Source organism: Protopterus annectens, chromosome 3.part0, assembly GCF_019279795.1.
Source record: "Protopterus annectens isolate FY-2018-M chromosome 3.part0, PAN1.0, whole genome shotgun sequence".
Lineage (NCBI taxonomy): Eukaryota > Metazoa > Chordata > Ceratodontiformes > Protopteridae > Protopterus > Protopterus annectens.
In genome coordinates this window covers 1574389089-1574407693 of record NC_056731.1, presented here as the reverse complement: position 1 = coordinate 1574407693, position 18605 = coordinate 1574389089, and positions in this window count along the sequence as shown.

Here is an 18605-nt window from a genome sequence, read left to right as displayed (position 1 = left end):
GGAGCTTTGAACCAGGTCTCTGTCACTGCACAGATGTCAATGTTCTCCATTTTAAGGAGTGCCTTGAGTGAGTGCATTTTGAGGTTTAGACTTCTAGCATTGAGTAGCATTACCCTCAGATTTTGCTTGCTTGTACCTGTTATGGTGGTGAATTTGTCATTTGAACCTTGCCTAAAAAAGGCACTATAGGGGTGGCAAGAGCCTTAGCCAGTATCTGGAATCCTAAGGGCGACAGGTGCAGGCCATCTCTGGCAAAGCATCGTGGTCTGTCGATCATGTCATCCCAGGCAGACAAATACTGGATCCCCTTAGAATGACACCAGAAGCATAGCCAATTGTTGAAGTCAATCATTTTGTCCTTGTACTGTGGTATCATTCTGGGTGATTGCAGGATGCTACTCAGGGTAGGGTCATACCTGCCTGGGATACAAGATCGGAGAGCTCCTCCATGTCTCTTTTCATGTAGTCCAGGGAGGTACATCTCAGGTCATTCACACCAACATGGACAATGACAGTGTCATATTTGTACTTATTGTGGAGTGACCTGAGTGCATGCGTTATGTGGCGGATCCAGGCACCTGACAGGCAGCGACAGTAACTTTCTCCTTGTTTAGTCTAGTGAGTGGAACATCAGTGTGCCTGACTATAGAGTCACCTATGACTAGAGTGTTGGGTACGTTGTTATATCTTATGGGCATGTTATACTTGTTACATTACGCTCCCAATCTGACATCGCTGTGGTATGGTGGTAAATCACATAGAAGCAGGTAATGGTGAATGTGGCATTATAATAACAGTGTTTTTGCATTGTACTCTGTGTATGGCTGTACCACTAGAGAGAAGAGGTAAGGACTTGTGGGAACCCTAATGTGCATTAAGAGGTTAAGAAGTGTGATGAGATAATGTGGAACTTATGGTGCATATCTCTTCTGGTCCAGTGCATATGCTTGAAATTAGATTTAATGAAAAAGGATTCAACAAATATATAGGTCCCCAAAAGTTTCTGAAAAGGAGGAATGCACTTTCCCAAACTGGGGAGACCTCTCTCATTCCCCCAACTACATATAATCAACTCTGTGGTTTTCAAATCACTTGGTACATTACATTTCTTTGGTGGAAATCATTAAGTTATTCCCAAGATTTGTCATTTGTAATTCAGGGAAACCTGCTTCAACAAATATTGTGCTGAAGTTATGATGTGCTGTGTGTTCATACCAGGTCTTGCTGTCAAAGTCCATCTTTGGACATTGCCAGACACTGACAGCCTCTGTGTGTTAGAGGAAGTAGACTCAGGGAATTTTTTTATCATTCTTGTCCCTGCACCCGCCAACCATCAAGCCATCTCTCGATCAGACATAACAATATCTGAGGTGGACCATCACCCAGGTAGCCATGAAGGTGTTTTGTGCCCTTGACAGCATCCTAGCAATGTGATCTTTTTTCTATTTTATGGAATAACTCTACTCTTGGTGGTGATATGAGCACTTGCCTCACCTCAAGTGGTAACTATGTCCATTTGTCCATACATGCAGCAACAGGGGTTATCATTACCAGCTTGGAAAACCATACCCATGTGTTCCTGGAAATAGCTCCCCACATCATGATGGGCCACTGCTCTCCTGTAGAGGTTCTATCATCAGAGCAGTGGTGCAAGTTGAGTGAGAACCACCATAGCTCCCCCTTCCCCTACGGTATGGACACACTTTCATCTTCTCTGTCTGCACTGTCTGGTGCCTGAGCCTGTAGTCAAACTCAGGTCTCCTAGGCTATAGTTAGGACTTTATCCCTCTGCTCCACTTGCACAGGCCAAGAGAGTGCTTTTTTGACAAAGTTCTGCCTTAGTTTGGTCAGATAAGTTAGATGCTCAAGGTACCATAGTATCACTATAGGAAATTTTCCTTGCTTCATCTGCTAATCTCACTGAATGATTTATGAATGGTGGTGGTGGTGAATGTTATTGATACCTCATCCCTGGACTGTTGCATGATGTTTTATGCTTTAAGTTACTTGCAGGTGACATATGCAACTTGCAGCTGCTGCAAAAAATATGACTCAGTTCCTAACTGGATTTTCTTGGCAGAAATATAAGTGTTGTGTTTGATGAATAGTGATTAGCAGTGAACAATTAGATTTCTTTTAAGATAGGTATTTGACCTCTAGCGCTCAAACTGGAATGGGTCAAGATTTACTGAAGAATTTGCTGACCCCTTTCTCCCCTGCATGGTCCCTGTTTTGTGTGCATGGGCTTTTTAGAATTTTACAGTCCATTCAGAAACCGCACAGTTGCTTATTTTATCCATACTTGTGGAATTTAATATCTCAGTAGGGAAAAAGAACATAATACTAATATTTTTTTAAAAGGACGCATCTGTATAAAGAACGTTTAGGCATAACTGATACATTTTCATGCATGATATAACTTTATGTGGATTATAATATACCAATTAGTTGTTGTTGCTGTTGTTGTATCTTTCGGCTTTTCCCGGTTAGGGGTCGCCACAGCAGAACTCCGGTCCGCTAATGATTGGCAGTAGATTTTTACATACCGACTTGCCAGGCCTGATGCACAACCTTCAACGAAGGTACGCCCATTCACGCATGTCTCCACACAAAAGACGCTTTAGCTGAGAATCGAACAGGACAACGCCTTACTGTGAGGAGACAACACTACAATATGCCAATTCGTAGATATTTTAATATTTATAGAGACATTCCTGGGATCAGAAATATGGTGGATGTGGTTGCTCTGTGTTGGCCAATGTTTACTTATCAAGCTCAACAGGGCCTGAAGCTCATTAAGGATTAACATCATGAAACAGCAGCATGGATGCAGGATCTAATTAAAAATCCTTTTAATGGCTGGAGGAAGAGTTGTGGTGAGAGGATGTATTGTGTACTGGCAGCCATGTACACCACTCAATGCAACTCATCTTGTTAACAAGCACACATAAGCAACAAAATGGAAACAGAAGCTAGCAGCCTTAAAGTACCAATACAGTTTAGTTTCATCTATTTTTGACCAAATTAAAGGCTGGAAATGGGAGTATAGGATAGCTATGAATAAATGAAGAAGCAAGCAGGAGGAAGCACATTAAAGTAAATGTGAAGGAATAAAGAGGATGATGGTGGTAAAGGTAGGGTGACTTTTTTTTGAAACAGGCACCCATTTTATATATTGCAAGAAGGGAATGCAGAGGAGGAGGTTGCTAAGTTCAGGGGGTTAAAGTAGGTAGCAGGGGCAAACACAGAAGTCAGACAAAGCTTACTGGTGAGGTGCTGACAGAGTAAGGGAGAAGGGGCATAAAGGAGTAGGAGACATCAGACAAACAGAGGGAAGACAATGGTGATGGGGGGATTGGGAAATAAATAAGGGTGATCATAGATGCAAAAGGGAGGAGAACACAGAGATGGGGGGTGTATAACCACTAATATCACCTTGCTCATGTTGAATCCAGTGGGATATCAGACCCTACCTTGGGCACCCTCACCATTGAGCCCTGATAATGGGGGGATTTGAAAACAAACAAGAGTGATCATAGATGCAAAATGGAGGAAAGTACCTGGATGGGGGAGGGGGATGCAACCATCAGTATCACCTTGCTCATGTTAAATCCAGTAGGATATCAGACTCTACCATTGACACTCTCACCACTGAGCCCTGGTTCTGATGTTGGAGCCAGTGCCAGGCAGGGTTGCAAGCTACAAAAAGTCTTTCCAGCTGATGCAGACATCAAAGTACAAGTCCACCAGCTCTCCAACCACCTCTGCTAGCTGGGCCATTTTTATAAAAGGGTCTTCACTACTGGAAGAGCCCCCAGCAGGAACCACAGTGGTTCTAAATACTAAAACATCACTTGGGGCAGGGCTTGAGGGCGATAAGCCTTCCTTGCTAGAGGCTTTTCTTGTGAGTTGCTTTTGTCAGCCTGGTTATGTGATTTTTAATGAGAGTTGTTGGCTGTTGGTCCGTGGTGGGGGTCACATGTGGAGTTAAGGACTTTTCTGTAACAAAAGGAAAATAAATCGAGAGAAACAAAAAAAGTAATAAACAGAAAGGATAGTGACAAAGAGGATGGGGAGAGAAATGCAGACATGCAACTAAACGTATTACTTCATAACAGTGAAAACATTATCTCAACTTCAACTGCATTACTCTCAAGAAAAAAAAGACATCAGTGACAATAATAGGTGTGTATTACAAATAGAAAATACGTAACTTGAATTGTGCAACCTTCATGACCTGAGCATGGTGTATGTGCAACTGTATTAAACAGACTCAGTGAGTGCCCAGTGAATGTGTGTGCTGAAAATATGATCTCATACAGTGATGTGCCTGCACATGTATATATTTTATTTTTTTATTTTACATTTGTTGACCAGGCTAGTCCAACTGGATACATGTCCATTTTCAGTAGAGGCCCGGGGAGAAAAGCTCCACATTTCAGAATAGAATCACAATAACATAAGTACATTACTATATATCTATACATATGTGCTCCCCTATGGAGTACAGATATTTTATCCAGTCTATCACATGCAGCTACAGGGCTCCACTTAAGTTTTAGTCACAGGGAGGCAGTTCTTATCCCCTGCCTCATGATATAATGTATGTGTCTCATGTAAATGGAAGGAAAGAGACCCTGAACAATCCTATCATGAACTGTAAAAGGTAAATGTGTTACCTATTAAGCCACTCTGTCAACAGTTTTACTACTCCATATGTGCAGAACCTGTTACTATATAGTAAATGTGTTTGTATGAAGTAAGATTTCATACATTCATGTGTATATATGTTCTTATTTATTTATATTTGTTTACTGCGGTAGTGCACTGATCCCAATGGACCATTTGCAGGCAGAGACTCGGAGAACAGGATCACAAAAGAACCGAACAAAACATATTTCCAGATGCAAGAATATGCTACAACATTTAGTTCAAGAAGCAGTTTACAATGTCAAACCATGGATGGAAAAATGGAATCATGCTTATCAGAGCTTTCTGTATAAGATGTAGCCATAATGACCGAGATGGCTTATGCTACATGGATAGCATCATATCATTATATATAGAGGTATGAAGAGATTAGAAGAGGCAAGTGAGAATAGTTGCAGGAAAGGATACTAGGGGAAGAAGACAGGGAAATGGTGAGACAGGCATGCAGAGGGAAGAGCAGTGGGAAGGAGAGGAAGTGTGAGAGATGCAAAAAGAACAGGGAGGGAGGGAGGATGAATGAGAGGTAGTAAGTGAGGAGAATGACAACAAGAGATAAGGAAGGATGAAACAGGGATAAAGGGGAGGGTTCATTTAATGTGACCTGAGTGAGTGCCGTTGCACTTTGGATGAAGAGGCATTACATGAGATGTTGTCTGAAGTCCTGGTACTTTTGGAGGTCTCTGATTAAGACAGGAATGGAGTCCCATAGTTTAGGTGCTAGAATTGCGACTGCATCGTCAGTGCAATGAAGTTTAGTGTTTGGAATATGTAGTCTGGATTGAGATTGAGAGCTACCCTGCCTGCCATATGCAGCTGTATTAAAACTAGTCAGATTGGGCCCCACAGAGATCTCGTTCACAGAAGAACAGTTGCTGTGCCTCCTAGTGGCTTAATGTGCCCTGTTTCATACATATTAAAGGAGAACAACTGATGTGGGAATAGGACACAGCCTTCCTAGTACGAACCATAAGAAGCAACTGCAATACCTGTTGAGCTACTATAGCAGCAATACTACTGTCAAATTTCCATCAACTAACCGGCACATAAACTAACAAACCAGTGAAATGGCTAACTGGCAGAAATAGCAGATATTTAATATAGTATAAGCAACAGGTGTTAGTTCCACACAGTAAGGCTGCCAATGAAGTTTAAAAACATGAATGTTTGTCTAATAATTAGGCTGTGACTAACAAACAAACAGCCTCATTAGGTACAATAGAGAACAGGTATACTCAGCCTTCTGCTTGAAAAGGTGGGGTAACTACCCCTGATACTGCTAGTGATTCTTCACAATGACCCCCAAAGCAATGAGAAAAAAAGGCAGACATTAGAACACTACTGTCCATACTGGCATACTTACTACTTAAAAGAATAAAAAAAAGCAGTGCAAACTATACTTATGGTACATCTCAGGAGCTCTTACCCTGATCTTTTTTCCCCATTCTCTCACCCTATGACCATAAAGTACCTCAAATGGTGAAAAAAATATAGATTTTTGGTGTACCTGCCTGCATGCAAAGAGGAGATTGTGAAGGTACTTATCCCACTCCCACTTAAACTGGTCTGCAAATCCTATCAGCATCTTCTTAATAGTAGAATTTAACTCTCCATAAAATAATTTATTTGTTGATTATATCACCCCCTAAATGGCCCATCTCAATACTGGAAGATTGCCAAATTCCAGTAATAACGGTCACACAGGTAAAAAACGCACTCTCCAAAGCTAAGAATACAGCATCCATAGGACCAGATGACATCCCGGGCTGTGTACTACATGAACTACAATATGAACTGGTGCCTCACCTAAGTGTCATGTTTAATCATAGCCTCACCTCAGGTTTCATGCCCACTGAGTGGTGCACAGCTACAGTTATCCCACTCCACAAGGGGGGATCCACCTTGATCCCGGAAACTACCGTCCCATCAGTCTGATGAGCCTTATCTGCAAGCCCATGGAGCATATTATCATGGAACTTATAAACAAAGACATTAGCAACCTTCAAACACTGGACCCCACCCAGTTTGGGTTCATGAAGGGCCGATCTTGTCTCCTGAACCTGATTGACTTCTTCGAATCAGTCTCCAGAGCCATGAACAAGGGGAAGGTGGTCCACACAGCCTATCTAGACCTTGCCAAGGCCTTTGACACCATCCCCCACTCTGGAATCATAGATAAACTTATTAAGATGGGCATTAATCCCTACGTCACCCAATGGGTTGCTAACTGGCTTACTGATAGAACCACACTGTAAAAGTAGCCGACTCCAAATCCAGCTCCAGACAAGTGACAAGTGGAATACCTCAGGGTTCAGTCCTGGGACCACTCTTGTTTGGCATCTACTTCTCTGAAGTACAGGCCAACACTAAGGGACTCTGGCTAATAAAGTTTGCAGATGACTGCAAACTGGAAGCCATTATTTAATCCCCAAATGATGTGGATACTCTACAAAAGGGCCTTACAGAAACAGATGCTTGGTGCCAGAGCCATGGGCTGAAGCTCAATGCCAAGAAATGTATAGTTATCCCCTTTGGGAAAAAACATGTACCCGTGAATTACCATATAGGTGGCAGCACACTAAACACCAAAAGTGTGATAAGAGACTTAGGGACACAGGTGGACAGTGGTCTCACCTTTGATAACCACATCGCCACAACAGTCAGTAAATCCTTCTATGTGGCACACCTCATCACTAAGGGCTTTTCATCCAGAAAAAAGGAGGTCATTGTCCCACTGTACTCATCCCTCATTAGACCCATTATAGAATACAATGCCCCGTTTGGTATGTACCTCTCAAGATATCTGCAACAACTGGAAAGGCCGCAGAAATACCTCACTAAAAGAATCACAGGCCTAAAGCAGATGCCCTATGCTGACCACCTTAAAAAACTCCAGCTTTACTCTGTAACATATCGTCTACTCAGAAGCGATCACTGCTTAACATACAAGGCCATGTCAAACCCAGAGCTGTTGGACATGCTACACTTAAAGAAATCCCAATCCCTCAGAGCCACTTGTTATAGGGATCTAAACCTTGTCATCACAATAAACAAAACATGCTGGAGGGATAGGTTCCTGACCCATAGACTCCCCAGACTCTGGAATAGACTGCCCATACTAGGGTTGCCAACTGTACAGAATTCTTCCAGACTGTCCGGAAATAAGGGACACTGTCCGGAATACAGAGACTGCCTTTTCTTGTCCATCAAAAATGAAATCTTTTCTTTCAATTAAAAAAAAAGTATTTTATTTTTTAAAGGGTGTTCATCTTCAAGAACACCCTTTGTGTCTGGTAATCGTCCCACAGACACAGAAGCCGAGATTCTCATTCATGTGATGTCTTCATCTTCCATGCAGCAGGTGGAATTTGAATTCCAGTCTCCACTTTCTTGAAGATGTTTGGACTGCAGCGGACCACCACGAACTGTCTGACAAATGAAAGAGGTAGGACTGTGTGTGTGTATGTATGTGTACAATGAAGCCTGAGAAAAGGCGACTGCATTTGGGACTGGTACCTTCTTCAATAACTTCTTCTGGTTAAGACCAATGGAGGACCCCAAATGTTAAGGCAGGCAGGCCCTCTTCACTATCATGAAGCTGAATGTTGATGGAAATCTGAAAAAAATATACTCGCTGCTGTTATCAGTGATCTGAGACCCCTAGAGATATTTATTTGATAAGTCAGAGTGACGGGTGTGTTTGTATTGTGTAAATGTATTTATAATATATGTCTCACATAAAGCCTGCATTGTTCTTGTGTATCACTCTTGGAGAAATTCTTTGGCCATTTTAGTCTACAAAAGCACTAACAGTTTACAAATTACAACCCAAATCTGTCAAGGCCCAGGATGTAATGTGCTAATGTTCAGTACAGGTTGAAAAGCATTAAGACTGCCAATATTTTAAGTACACTTCCATGAAAATAACAATGCAGTACAAAAATCACTGTTACAATATTAAAAACATTTTGTGCATGAGGTATACTTCCATACCTCTGTTACTTACATATACTAACTCTGAGGTAAAAATTCCTTCTGCTCACACTTACAGTTTCATAATTTCAAGAAAAGCACTTATTTCCTTAGACTTGTAGTGCAAACCTAGAAATTTGTAGTGCCACACTTTCTTCTGTCTGTGTAAGGAATATTGCACTATAAATTCATGTGTGATGCTCATGATTTGCATACTGCTGATGGAATGCTGAGATAATTGAATGGTATGTGCTTGCCTGTTTGTTTTATGCCCTATTCCAACTACATTTCAGATATGTCAGAAAAATCAGTTCTGTTGGGTTTAAGCTTATATTTATGTATGTTATATTTAAATGTATAAAGATAATATTTTTCTTTTACTTTTGCTTTGTTTTAGATGGCACTTTAACACTTGTTTTTGTTTTGTGGTTAGCAGTTTTCAGGCTTGCATTAACATTCCAGTTGGCTTGCAGCAGACTGGTAGTAATTCTAAGATTCCGAAAATGTTTATCATTTTTGAATTTATTTTATTGCCCCTATTGTTTTCACAGGTACATATTCTGAAATATCTGCGGGTTTAAAAGATCCCACAGTATGTGTTGGCAGGCAGATGTATTAAACATCATTAACAGTCATGTTTTCTGAAATTTTCCAGACTTTTCTTCATGCTTATCATGCCTGATGTCCCTTGGTTCGTTAGCTAACAGTCTTCTTTTGTCTGGCATATAACGAAGCAACAGTTTATTTTCCTGGTTTAGGCTTCATTTCTGTCATTTACTGGATAAAGTGTGTGTTTGTATGTGAGATAGAAAACAAAAAGCATCGTACGCAAGGAAATATCAAACTGGGTCTTTTCATACTATGTGCACTGATATTCTGAAAGGTGTTTTAGAAAATAGCGCTTTGTCAGCGTTTTTTTGTTCTTCAATACTGTTTAGGTCAAGATAAAAGGCAGATTATCAGCTTACCATTTTTTAATGTAAATAGACAATTTATTCTTCAAGGGCAGCAGGCACTGAATTTGTAATCACACACGGAAATATAAAGTTGTTTGCTAGCAGTAACCTTTTCATTAGTTACAGATCTCTTTAATGTAGAATTATTCAGATGAGTTTTACTTCTGCAGATATTTTGCATATTGACTGCTATTGGTGGATTGTAATGATAGTAGCTTGAGTAGTCTTTTATGGTTGAAATGTTCTGAATTAGGCAGTTTTTTCATTATTGGTTCATATGTTTTGTTTCACTGCTTACTGGAAAATGTTCAAAACTATAAATTTAAAACATGCTCTAACACATGGTGCTGTATTATTCAATGAATATAATTTAATTACCATATATTATAATTTAATACAATCAGGAAGGTAAATCAAATAACTTTTGCATGGTCTTAAACATTAGTGCAAGGGGCCTATGAAAACAGCCCAAAGGTAAACTTAACCTGCCACTGGCCACTGTGGCCAGATGCATTTTCTTTGAACATGGGTTTCAGTGCTGTTTCAGTGACTGTAAGTTTCAAAGGAAGACACATTTTAATGCCAAGTCTGTCTTCCCTGTGAGACTGTATTGCTTTGTTGATCAAATATGTATGGTTTGTACTACAAAATTTGAAATAAAAGTTTTAAATTAAATCAAAATATCTGTAATCATTGTAAAAGCAAAGCAGGAGACAGAATGCACACATTGTTTATGGCAACTGGGGAGAAATAGCCAATTAATGGGATAGTGAAATGGCTGCATGGGGGTATCAAAATTAAACACATTCTGCTTTCACGTACATGTCCAGAATTTTTGACATGGAAAGTTGGCAACCCTAGCCCATACATGTCAAGCAGAGTGCCTCTTTGGCCCTCTTCAGAAGGAACCTTGATGATTGGATGGGAGAAAGGAAATTCACCCTGGGGATCATGTCAGTCGTCCTGCTAGACAGGGGTCCAAGGAAGTAAATAGTGTGGGAAGAAATAGCCAGGGAATTGTTATGGCTAGGCTTGTATAGGCCCTAGGGCTGATAGCCTAGTACCAACCTATGAACCTATGAACTGCTCTATCCCTCAGTCAATCCACAAACAGTTCAACAAGTCTGTCAAAAGTTCCACCAATAGTCCAGTCAGCACATCAAAGAGCCTGAAAGCTTTATTAAATGCCAAAAGTAAAAAAAAAATGTTTTGCTTATAAAAATGACTGTTTAGTGCAATAACAGATATCATCCCTTCTACATTTTAAGTAAAAAACACATTATATTTTTATGTGATTATAGATCAGTTGATAGAACTTATATTAAACTCAAAAAGCTCCCACACATACATTTAATTAAGAACCATATAAATAATAATAAATAATTGAAAAAGAACTCACATAAAACAAATTGATATAAAGGCATCAACAAGCCAGATAATATAAATAATTTAAGTTGGGCTTGAGTAATGTACTATATTAATAATTCGGTGGTGCTCCAATTCATTCACTGACCTGTGTACACCTTGCTTAACCAGCTGATGTGTGAAACTGATCTTCTAGAGTCAAACTTATTGGTGCAGTGTTGAGCTATTTTCCATCTTTTAGAGTTGTTTTTCTGCTACCTTTTATATTTTTTAAATTATGTTTCCTTTGTTTTATTTTCTGTGAAGGGGCATGATTATAACAGTCAGAGCAGTTAGAGATTTGAGGAAAATTTTAAAACACAGAATCCCTGCACTGTTATTTCCCTTGTTTCTGTTTGGGGCTTTGTCTTGAGTTATAAATGATGGCAAACTGCCTAAACAGCTTACAAATAAGTAAAGGAGCAAGTGGCCACAAGTGTGAATGGCCACACATTGCCACAAAGATGTGATTTGCATGTCTTTACATGGTTGGCATGACTTACATGATACATAGGGACAAGAATGATATGAAAGTATTGTTCTTTTACAAATTATACTTCTTCCGGCTTTTCCCAGTTAGGGGTCGCCACAGTGGATCACCTGTCCGCTCCTGATTGGCAGTGGAGTTTTACGGTGTCAAGTTGTCAGCCAGGCACCCAACCTTCCACAGAAGGCACACACACTCACACCTAGGGCCAGTTTAGAGTGTCCAATCCACCTACAGCATGTCTTTCGGATGTGGGAGGAAACCGGAACACCCAGAGGAAACCCACACGACCACAGGGAGGACATGCAGACTCTGCACAGAAGGCACCCCAGCCAAGGATTGAACCAGAAAACCTCTTGCTGTGAGGTGGCAATGCTAACCGCTGCACCACAGTGGCCGCCCAGTCTTTTGTTTCTTAATATTCCACTACAACTTATAGACTCTGTTGAAAACAATCATACAAGTAGAACAGACCAGATATCCTCAACTGAACCTTCTTCATTTCTAACATCCCTCTCATCCCCTACCATTCATGTTGTCACTCCCATTTCTATATCCCTGCAGACATAGACCACATAGGCAACATTAACTAGACCAAAAAAAACAAAAAAAAAAAAAACAAAAAAAAACACAGCAGTCAAAGAAGTCAGAGGACTAAACAAAATCTTTAAGTGTGTTTTTCCCCCTAAGATTGAGCAATCTATAAGTTGATTACATTTAGTAGGGAATAAAATTCTCTGTATAGAGGCGTGCAAGGCTTTACCTAACGAAAACCACTTGCTGGCCTTCTGTCTTCTTTCACCCAACAGTATTCTTTTGGTTGGCTTGCTATGTCCTAGATCCCTTCCCTGCTTTCTATAAATTTCTATACACTGTATTCTCTAACTAAAATTTCCAGAGGATTTTCAAGAATTTTCAGACTATCTTGATTTTATTTTACAGTTTCATGGTAAATACACCATTTCCTTCTTTTTCTGTATATTATGAACATAGCTGTACTGCAGTGCTATGGCTTACCACATTATGCGTTGCATTGTTAAGTACTATTATCACACTTCTCTTGAATGTCTCCTAGTAGGCTAGAATCTTGACTATAAAAAAAAATTAAGACATTGTTACTATCTTCTTTTTTTTACCCTCCCAGGACCTTGCCCAATATCCCTTTTATCTATGTCCTGTAGGCTCCTTCATTCCTCAGGGGATGAAAGCCAGATATCACCAAACTAGGGTCTCCAAACCACTTATTCTTATTCAGGGGCTTAATTGGCTCACTAATTCCCCCTGGGAAGAGAGAGTTGGACATTAGGGAACAGGCCACTGTACCAGTCTTGTGAAGGTCCCTGACCCATACAGCTTAATCTCTGCCTACAGGTGACCAGCTGTTTCAGATTGGAAGCCTGGGTGGAGAATGATGTATACACATTCACACTCTGGAGGTGCACAAGACACTTAACAATAAAAGTCTGCCCTGGCATTTTACACTAGTTACTGCCTACCCTCTGGTGGGTGTTGTCAATGCAGCAGGCCAGACCACCTTCCTTCCTACGAGGAGAAGTAAGTTGGTATAAGTCACTCAAGTCCACCCTTCTCTACCTGGTCCCTCCAGCACCTGTGCCATTAATGAAATAGTGAGTGCCTTGGTCATAGTCAGGACTTCATCCCTGTGATCCTGTTACTGAATTTAGGCTGGTTCCTGTACTTTAACGGCCTAGTAATTTTCACTACATTTGAAAAGCTTGCTTCTGTGTCCCATTTTGGAACTTATGGGTACCCATGTATTCATCCAATCTCTTCTCGGAGATATAGATTGATAGGATGATTTTAACTGAGAAGTAGAATTTATTCCACAGGTGTGTTTGCAATACAAAGTTGTCATATTTCACGGGAAGGATGACAATTTTTACTGAGGCCAAGTGCCCTCTCAAGTTCAGGTCACCAGGGGGGTATTCTAAGCAGAGAGTTTCAAATATTAAAGGGCCTTTTAATGCTCTGTAAGCCAGATACATGTCTCCTCTAAGAAGGGATACAGAGAAAGAGAAAGAGTGGTTGTAGTCTAACTCCAAGAACAGCTTTGAACCCTTCATTTTTCTTTTTAAGAAATCTTTCTACCCTCTTGAACTGCACCTTGGCATGTCAGTACATTATAGAACATGAAGCAGTATTCCACAATTGATCTGATAAGAGCTATATAGAAGAGGACAGCTGTATCTCTGGCACAGCTCTCATCTCACACAGGATCAGATAAGTAACTCCAGACGCTTTGCTGATAGTAGCAGTGACATGAGTATCAAATGATAGGTAGCTGTCTGCAAATACTCCAAGGTCTTTTACAATTTTGGCCGGCTATTTGCCAGAATGCTGTATATTTTTGATACTGAAGACAACGTGACTTCTACTGCAGCATGTTTGTAATGCTAAATGCCATTTGAATGGAGATGGTGTAGGGTTAAGAGCAATGCTCCAAACGTTTGTAGTCATCTGTTTATTTGGTAAGTTAGGCACTGGAGTCAGTTCTGATATCTCAGACAATGACAAAAATGGGTGGCTTCAGGAGATCGCACTTCATTTAGTTTTAAATCCTCAAGTTAATGTATGATTCTCTTATTAGGGAAAATGTTGAATGATTTAGTCAGCTCTAGATAAACTATGTGTACAAATACATCTTCATTTAATGTGACGATCACACACTCTTCAAAAGTTTATATTCACTTTTATATATATTATAAAGACTTGTATAATGGAGAAATTCTATCAATTATGTCTGTCTGATCTGCTGGAAAGAGCCTGGCTTAAGAAGTGTTCAGTCTGTAAACCGAACTTAGAGTGCATTTACTTTATAGATGCTAATGAGCTTATTTGCCAAAAGTGTAAATACTTAATAAAATTATATGAAGTAATTTGAATCCAACAGATGTGTACAGTTTTGAGACACAAACTTGCTGTCTGGCTAAAAAAAAAAAAAAAAAAAAAAAGCAAAGGACTGTTCAGTTGAATGGCTTGTATTCAGTGGATGAAACTGTCTTAGGACATCAAATAGAAGTTTCAGGGGTGTCTAAAGAAGATCAATGTAGTTATAATTTTAAAAAAGAAATGACAGGAAATTTACTAAAATGAAGATGACTCTTTTATTTTGATGGTATGACTAAATACAAAGAAAAAAGAGACCCTTAGTAAGAATAAATCAAGATCTGGGACCAGCTAAGACATTATCATTTAATAGTAAAAAGTGTAAAAATATATTGTTAATCATGTGGAAGATGATCTAAGAAGCAAGAGTTCAGCCGAAGTTGAAAATAATATGGAAATGTGTGAAGAGTGGAAAGAGATTTTCTTAATAGGTGACTCCATGTCGAGAGGCATGAGAAATTATTTGCCTTGTGTAACATTGCATGATTCCAGAATTGTGGATGTTAAGAAAGGACTTTGTAGATTACTGAAAAAATTTCTGAGTTGAGCAACTGAAGTTTGTGTTGGAAATTATGCTAGTAAGCTTTGCCCACAGGATGCATTAAGGGAGGTAACATAAATTATCGAGCACTGTGCAATATCTGTTGTAAAAATCTTTTTACAGGCATCTTTCCAACTGAAAAATAAGAAGCATTGTACACGTCAACAGACAGTAAGTTCAAGAGCTTTATTAGAAAGCTTATATTTGAAAGCAAAAATTTTCATATGTGTACATGGGAGTATATAGTGGATAGGAGAGATTACTTTGCAAGGGATGTATTTAACCTTAGCCATTCAGCCAATACAAGTCTGAGTTATGCTCTAGGGAAGTTAATTTATTTATTCTACATTTGTTGACCCAGATAGTCCGACTGGATACATGTCCATTTTCAGCTGAGGGCCGGGGAGAAAAGCTCCAAATGTACAAACAGATAAAGACAACCAAGTTACAGGATATGCACAAAGATATTGTATTAACATTCAGATTACAGTCTCACGTTTCAAGCCTGTGAAGAATACAGTTTATATTCAGAAATATATAAAAATATGTTACAGTTTCTCTTATCAAACCTATAGGTGCAGCTATATACAGAGTATCTGCAGAGATGTTACAGTTTCTCTTTTCAAAGCTTTTAGTGTAAGAGGTAAGTCACTGTGAATAAAAAAATGCAGGGATATGGAAGTAGATTAGGCTTTAGTCAGAGTTAGAGCAAGGACATAACCAGTGAGTTTTAAAATACTGGGTTAGATTTTTTTGGAACTGATTAAGGCAGGGGTTCAGAGTAAGGCCAGATGGGAGCAAATTCCAGGTTTTGCCTACTGAATTTGCAAACAAAGATTTTCCAGATAGGTTGTTAGCTTTGACAGACTGAACCAAAAGTTTTGTAGTGGAACGAAGTGGCTTAGTGTTTTTGTAGGGATGGATAATGTTTTTAAGGGAGGGCGTTTTTTCCTGGATGGTTAATAATCTTGAATGCTACAGTAAGTTGATTATATTGAATTAGCATGGGGAGTTCTAGCCATCCTAAGAGGTTTAGGTTTTGACAATGGTATGTCCTGTAAGGAGTTCCTGTGGCAAGCCTGGAAGTTTGATTGTAGCAGCTAGAGAGTTTGCTGAGATCGGTTTTGTTCAAGTTAGAGAGTATTGGCGAGGCACAGAGTAGAGGTGAAAGCAGATGGGTATGGGCAATGACAGTCCTAGCTAGAGGGGTGAGAAAAGGTTTGTTTTTGTATAGGGCGCCAAGTTTTTTATTAACGGTTTTAATAGTTTGGTTTGCGTGCATATCATATTTGAGGTTGTTGTCTATTATAACACCCAGGAGTATGTATACATATCTGGTGAGATTATGGTCCCATTGTTAGATGTTATAATAAACAAAGGTTGAGAGGATTTGCAAGTAGGGGAGAAGAGAAATAGCTTTGTTTTATTAGGGTTTAATGTCAGCTGTTGATTAGAGATCCAGTTTTCCACTGTATTAAAGGTTTTCGGGGTTAAACTAAGGAGATCTGTAGGGGTAGAGGCTGAGCAAATCAGGGTGGAGTCATCAGCATATTGTATACAGGTTGCGTCTGGGATTACAGTGTATTAATAAAAAAACTTTTAGAGGTAGAGTTAATAGTTCTATCAGTGGAGAAGAAAATAAAAACAAAAGGCATTTTAGTGTTATTAGTGCTAAATGCTAGAAGTTTGAACAATAAGTATGATGAGATGGCATTGCTATTTGTTCAGGAAGATATGGATATTGATATAGTAATATGAAGCTTGTTTAATGATACTAACACTCTTTTACATTTCCTTGAATATCAAGGTTTTAATAATTTTAGGAAGAACACTGGGACGGTGTGTCACTATTCACAAAGGAGACCATTGGTACACAAACTATGTTTAATAGTGAAAATTATGAGATTATTTCTGTTGACATTCAGGATAAGAAAAAAGTATACATATAATAGGCTTTTATAGATCACTCTCCCTTTCCAAATAAGGGAGAATATAACAGTTGATTTTATGAGCTTAATAGATCTGCTTTTGATGTTTAATACATCTTAGGAGGTGATCTTAATCTGCCAGGAATTGACTGGAATAATATGTTAGGAAGCAGTAGACGGGATAAACAATGCTTATCAGTTTTTCACCAACTAAGGGATCACACAGCATGTGAGACAGCCCACTAAGGGAAGTAGCATCCTTGAAGGTATTTTGTCTGCCTCAGATATTAGTATAATGGATGTTTTGGTTAAAGATCAAATAGGTAACTTAAATCACTCTATAGTAAAATCTAGTATTAGTTGGAATTTCCTAAAATAAAATGAATAAATAAATAATAAAATAAATTACAGTAAAGTTATAGGGAAAAAACAATGGTACAGCGGTAGCATTGTTGCCTCACAACAAGAGGTTCTCCTGTTCAATTCTTGGCTGGAGTGTGGGGAATGCCTTCTGTGTGGAGTCTGCATGTCCTCCCCGCGGTTGGGTGGGCATTCAAAAGACATGCGTAAATGGACGTGCCTTCATTGAAAGTTGAACATCGAGCTGGCACCTCGGTGTTCGTCAAAATCTACTGCCAATCATTAGCGGACCGGAGATCCGCTGTGGCCACCCCTAACTGGGAAAAGCCGAAAGACAACAACAACATGTAGAACTGATTACTCATCTATTGAAATGGAAAGAAGAATTTAGAGGTCTTTCAGTAAATTTGATATGGAATTGTTTTTATGGAAAAATGGCAATAGTAATTCATAAATTTGTTCCAGATAGTAAAAAAATAATTGCTCAAAAAGGTACAGGCCCTCTGTGGATGAATATGATAATAAGAAGCTATATTAGGAAGAAAAAGACATGCTAAAAATAATTTGAGGATAAATCCAACAGAGTGAAACAAAGCACTTTATAACATATATAAAAATCCTCTCTAAAATTAGGCAGTAGTAAAACATCTTTTTATAAATATGTTTTGAAGTGTAGAAAAGCCTCTAAAACTAATTTAAGATTTCAAACATTTTGGTCAGTTGTTTTGCTGATTTTTATGTAGGGCAAGTTTGGTGGAGTGAGGCAAAAAAAAAAAACAAATATATATATATATATATATATATATATATATATATATATATATATATATGTATATGTGTGTGTGTGTGTGTGTGCGCGCGTGACATATATATATATATATATATATATATATATATATATATATATATATAGTAGAAAAGCCAAGTTCAAACATTGAATATCTCTAAGTAGAGCTGTGGAAGGTTTAAACATGATAGTATCCCTTTAAGTACTTGTACTGCGTACCACAAACCTAAACAAAAACATGGTGGATGTTTCTTTAGTTAGCCCAGGTTCCATCGGTTAGTTCTACAACCTTACATTATCACAAAAAGGTGAACCAGTGATACTAAAGGAAGGTTATGTATACAATTAATAGTATACAGTAAAAACTAAAAAGTACTGGTGTTGCAATTATAAATTATCAAGCAGATGTAAAGGACATGCTGTAACAATTGCATTGTGTGATGGAGAGCAGTTAACTAAGTCTGTTCCTTGTAGCCCTGCATGGGATCCTACAGAAATGGAAAAGTATACTTTATGTAGTGATTAAAACATAAAGTGACTGTATCAAGAGCTACAC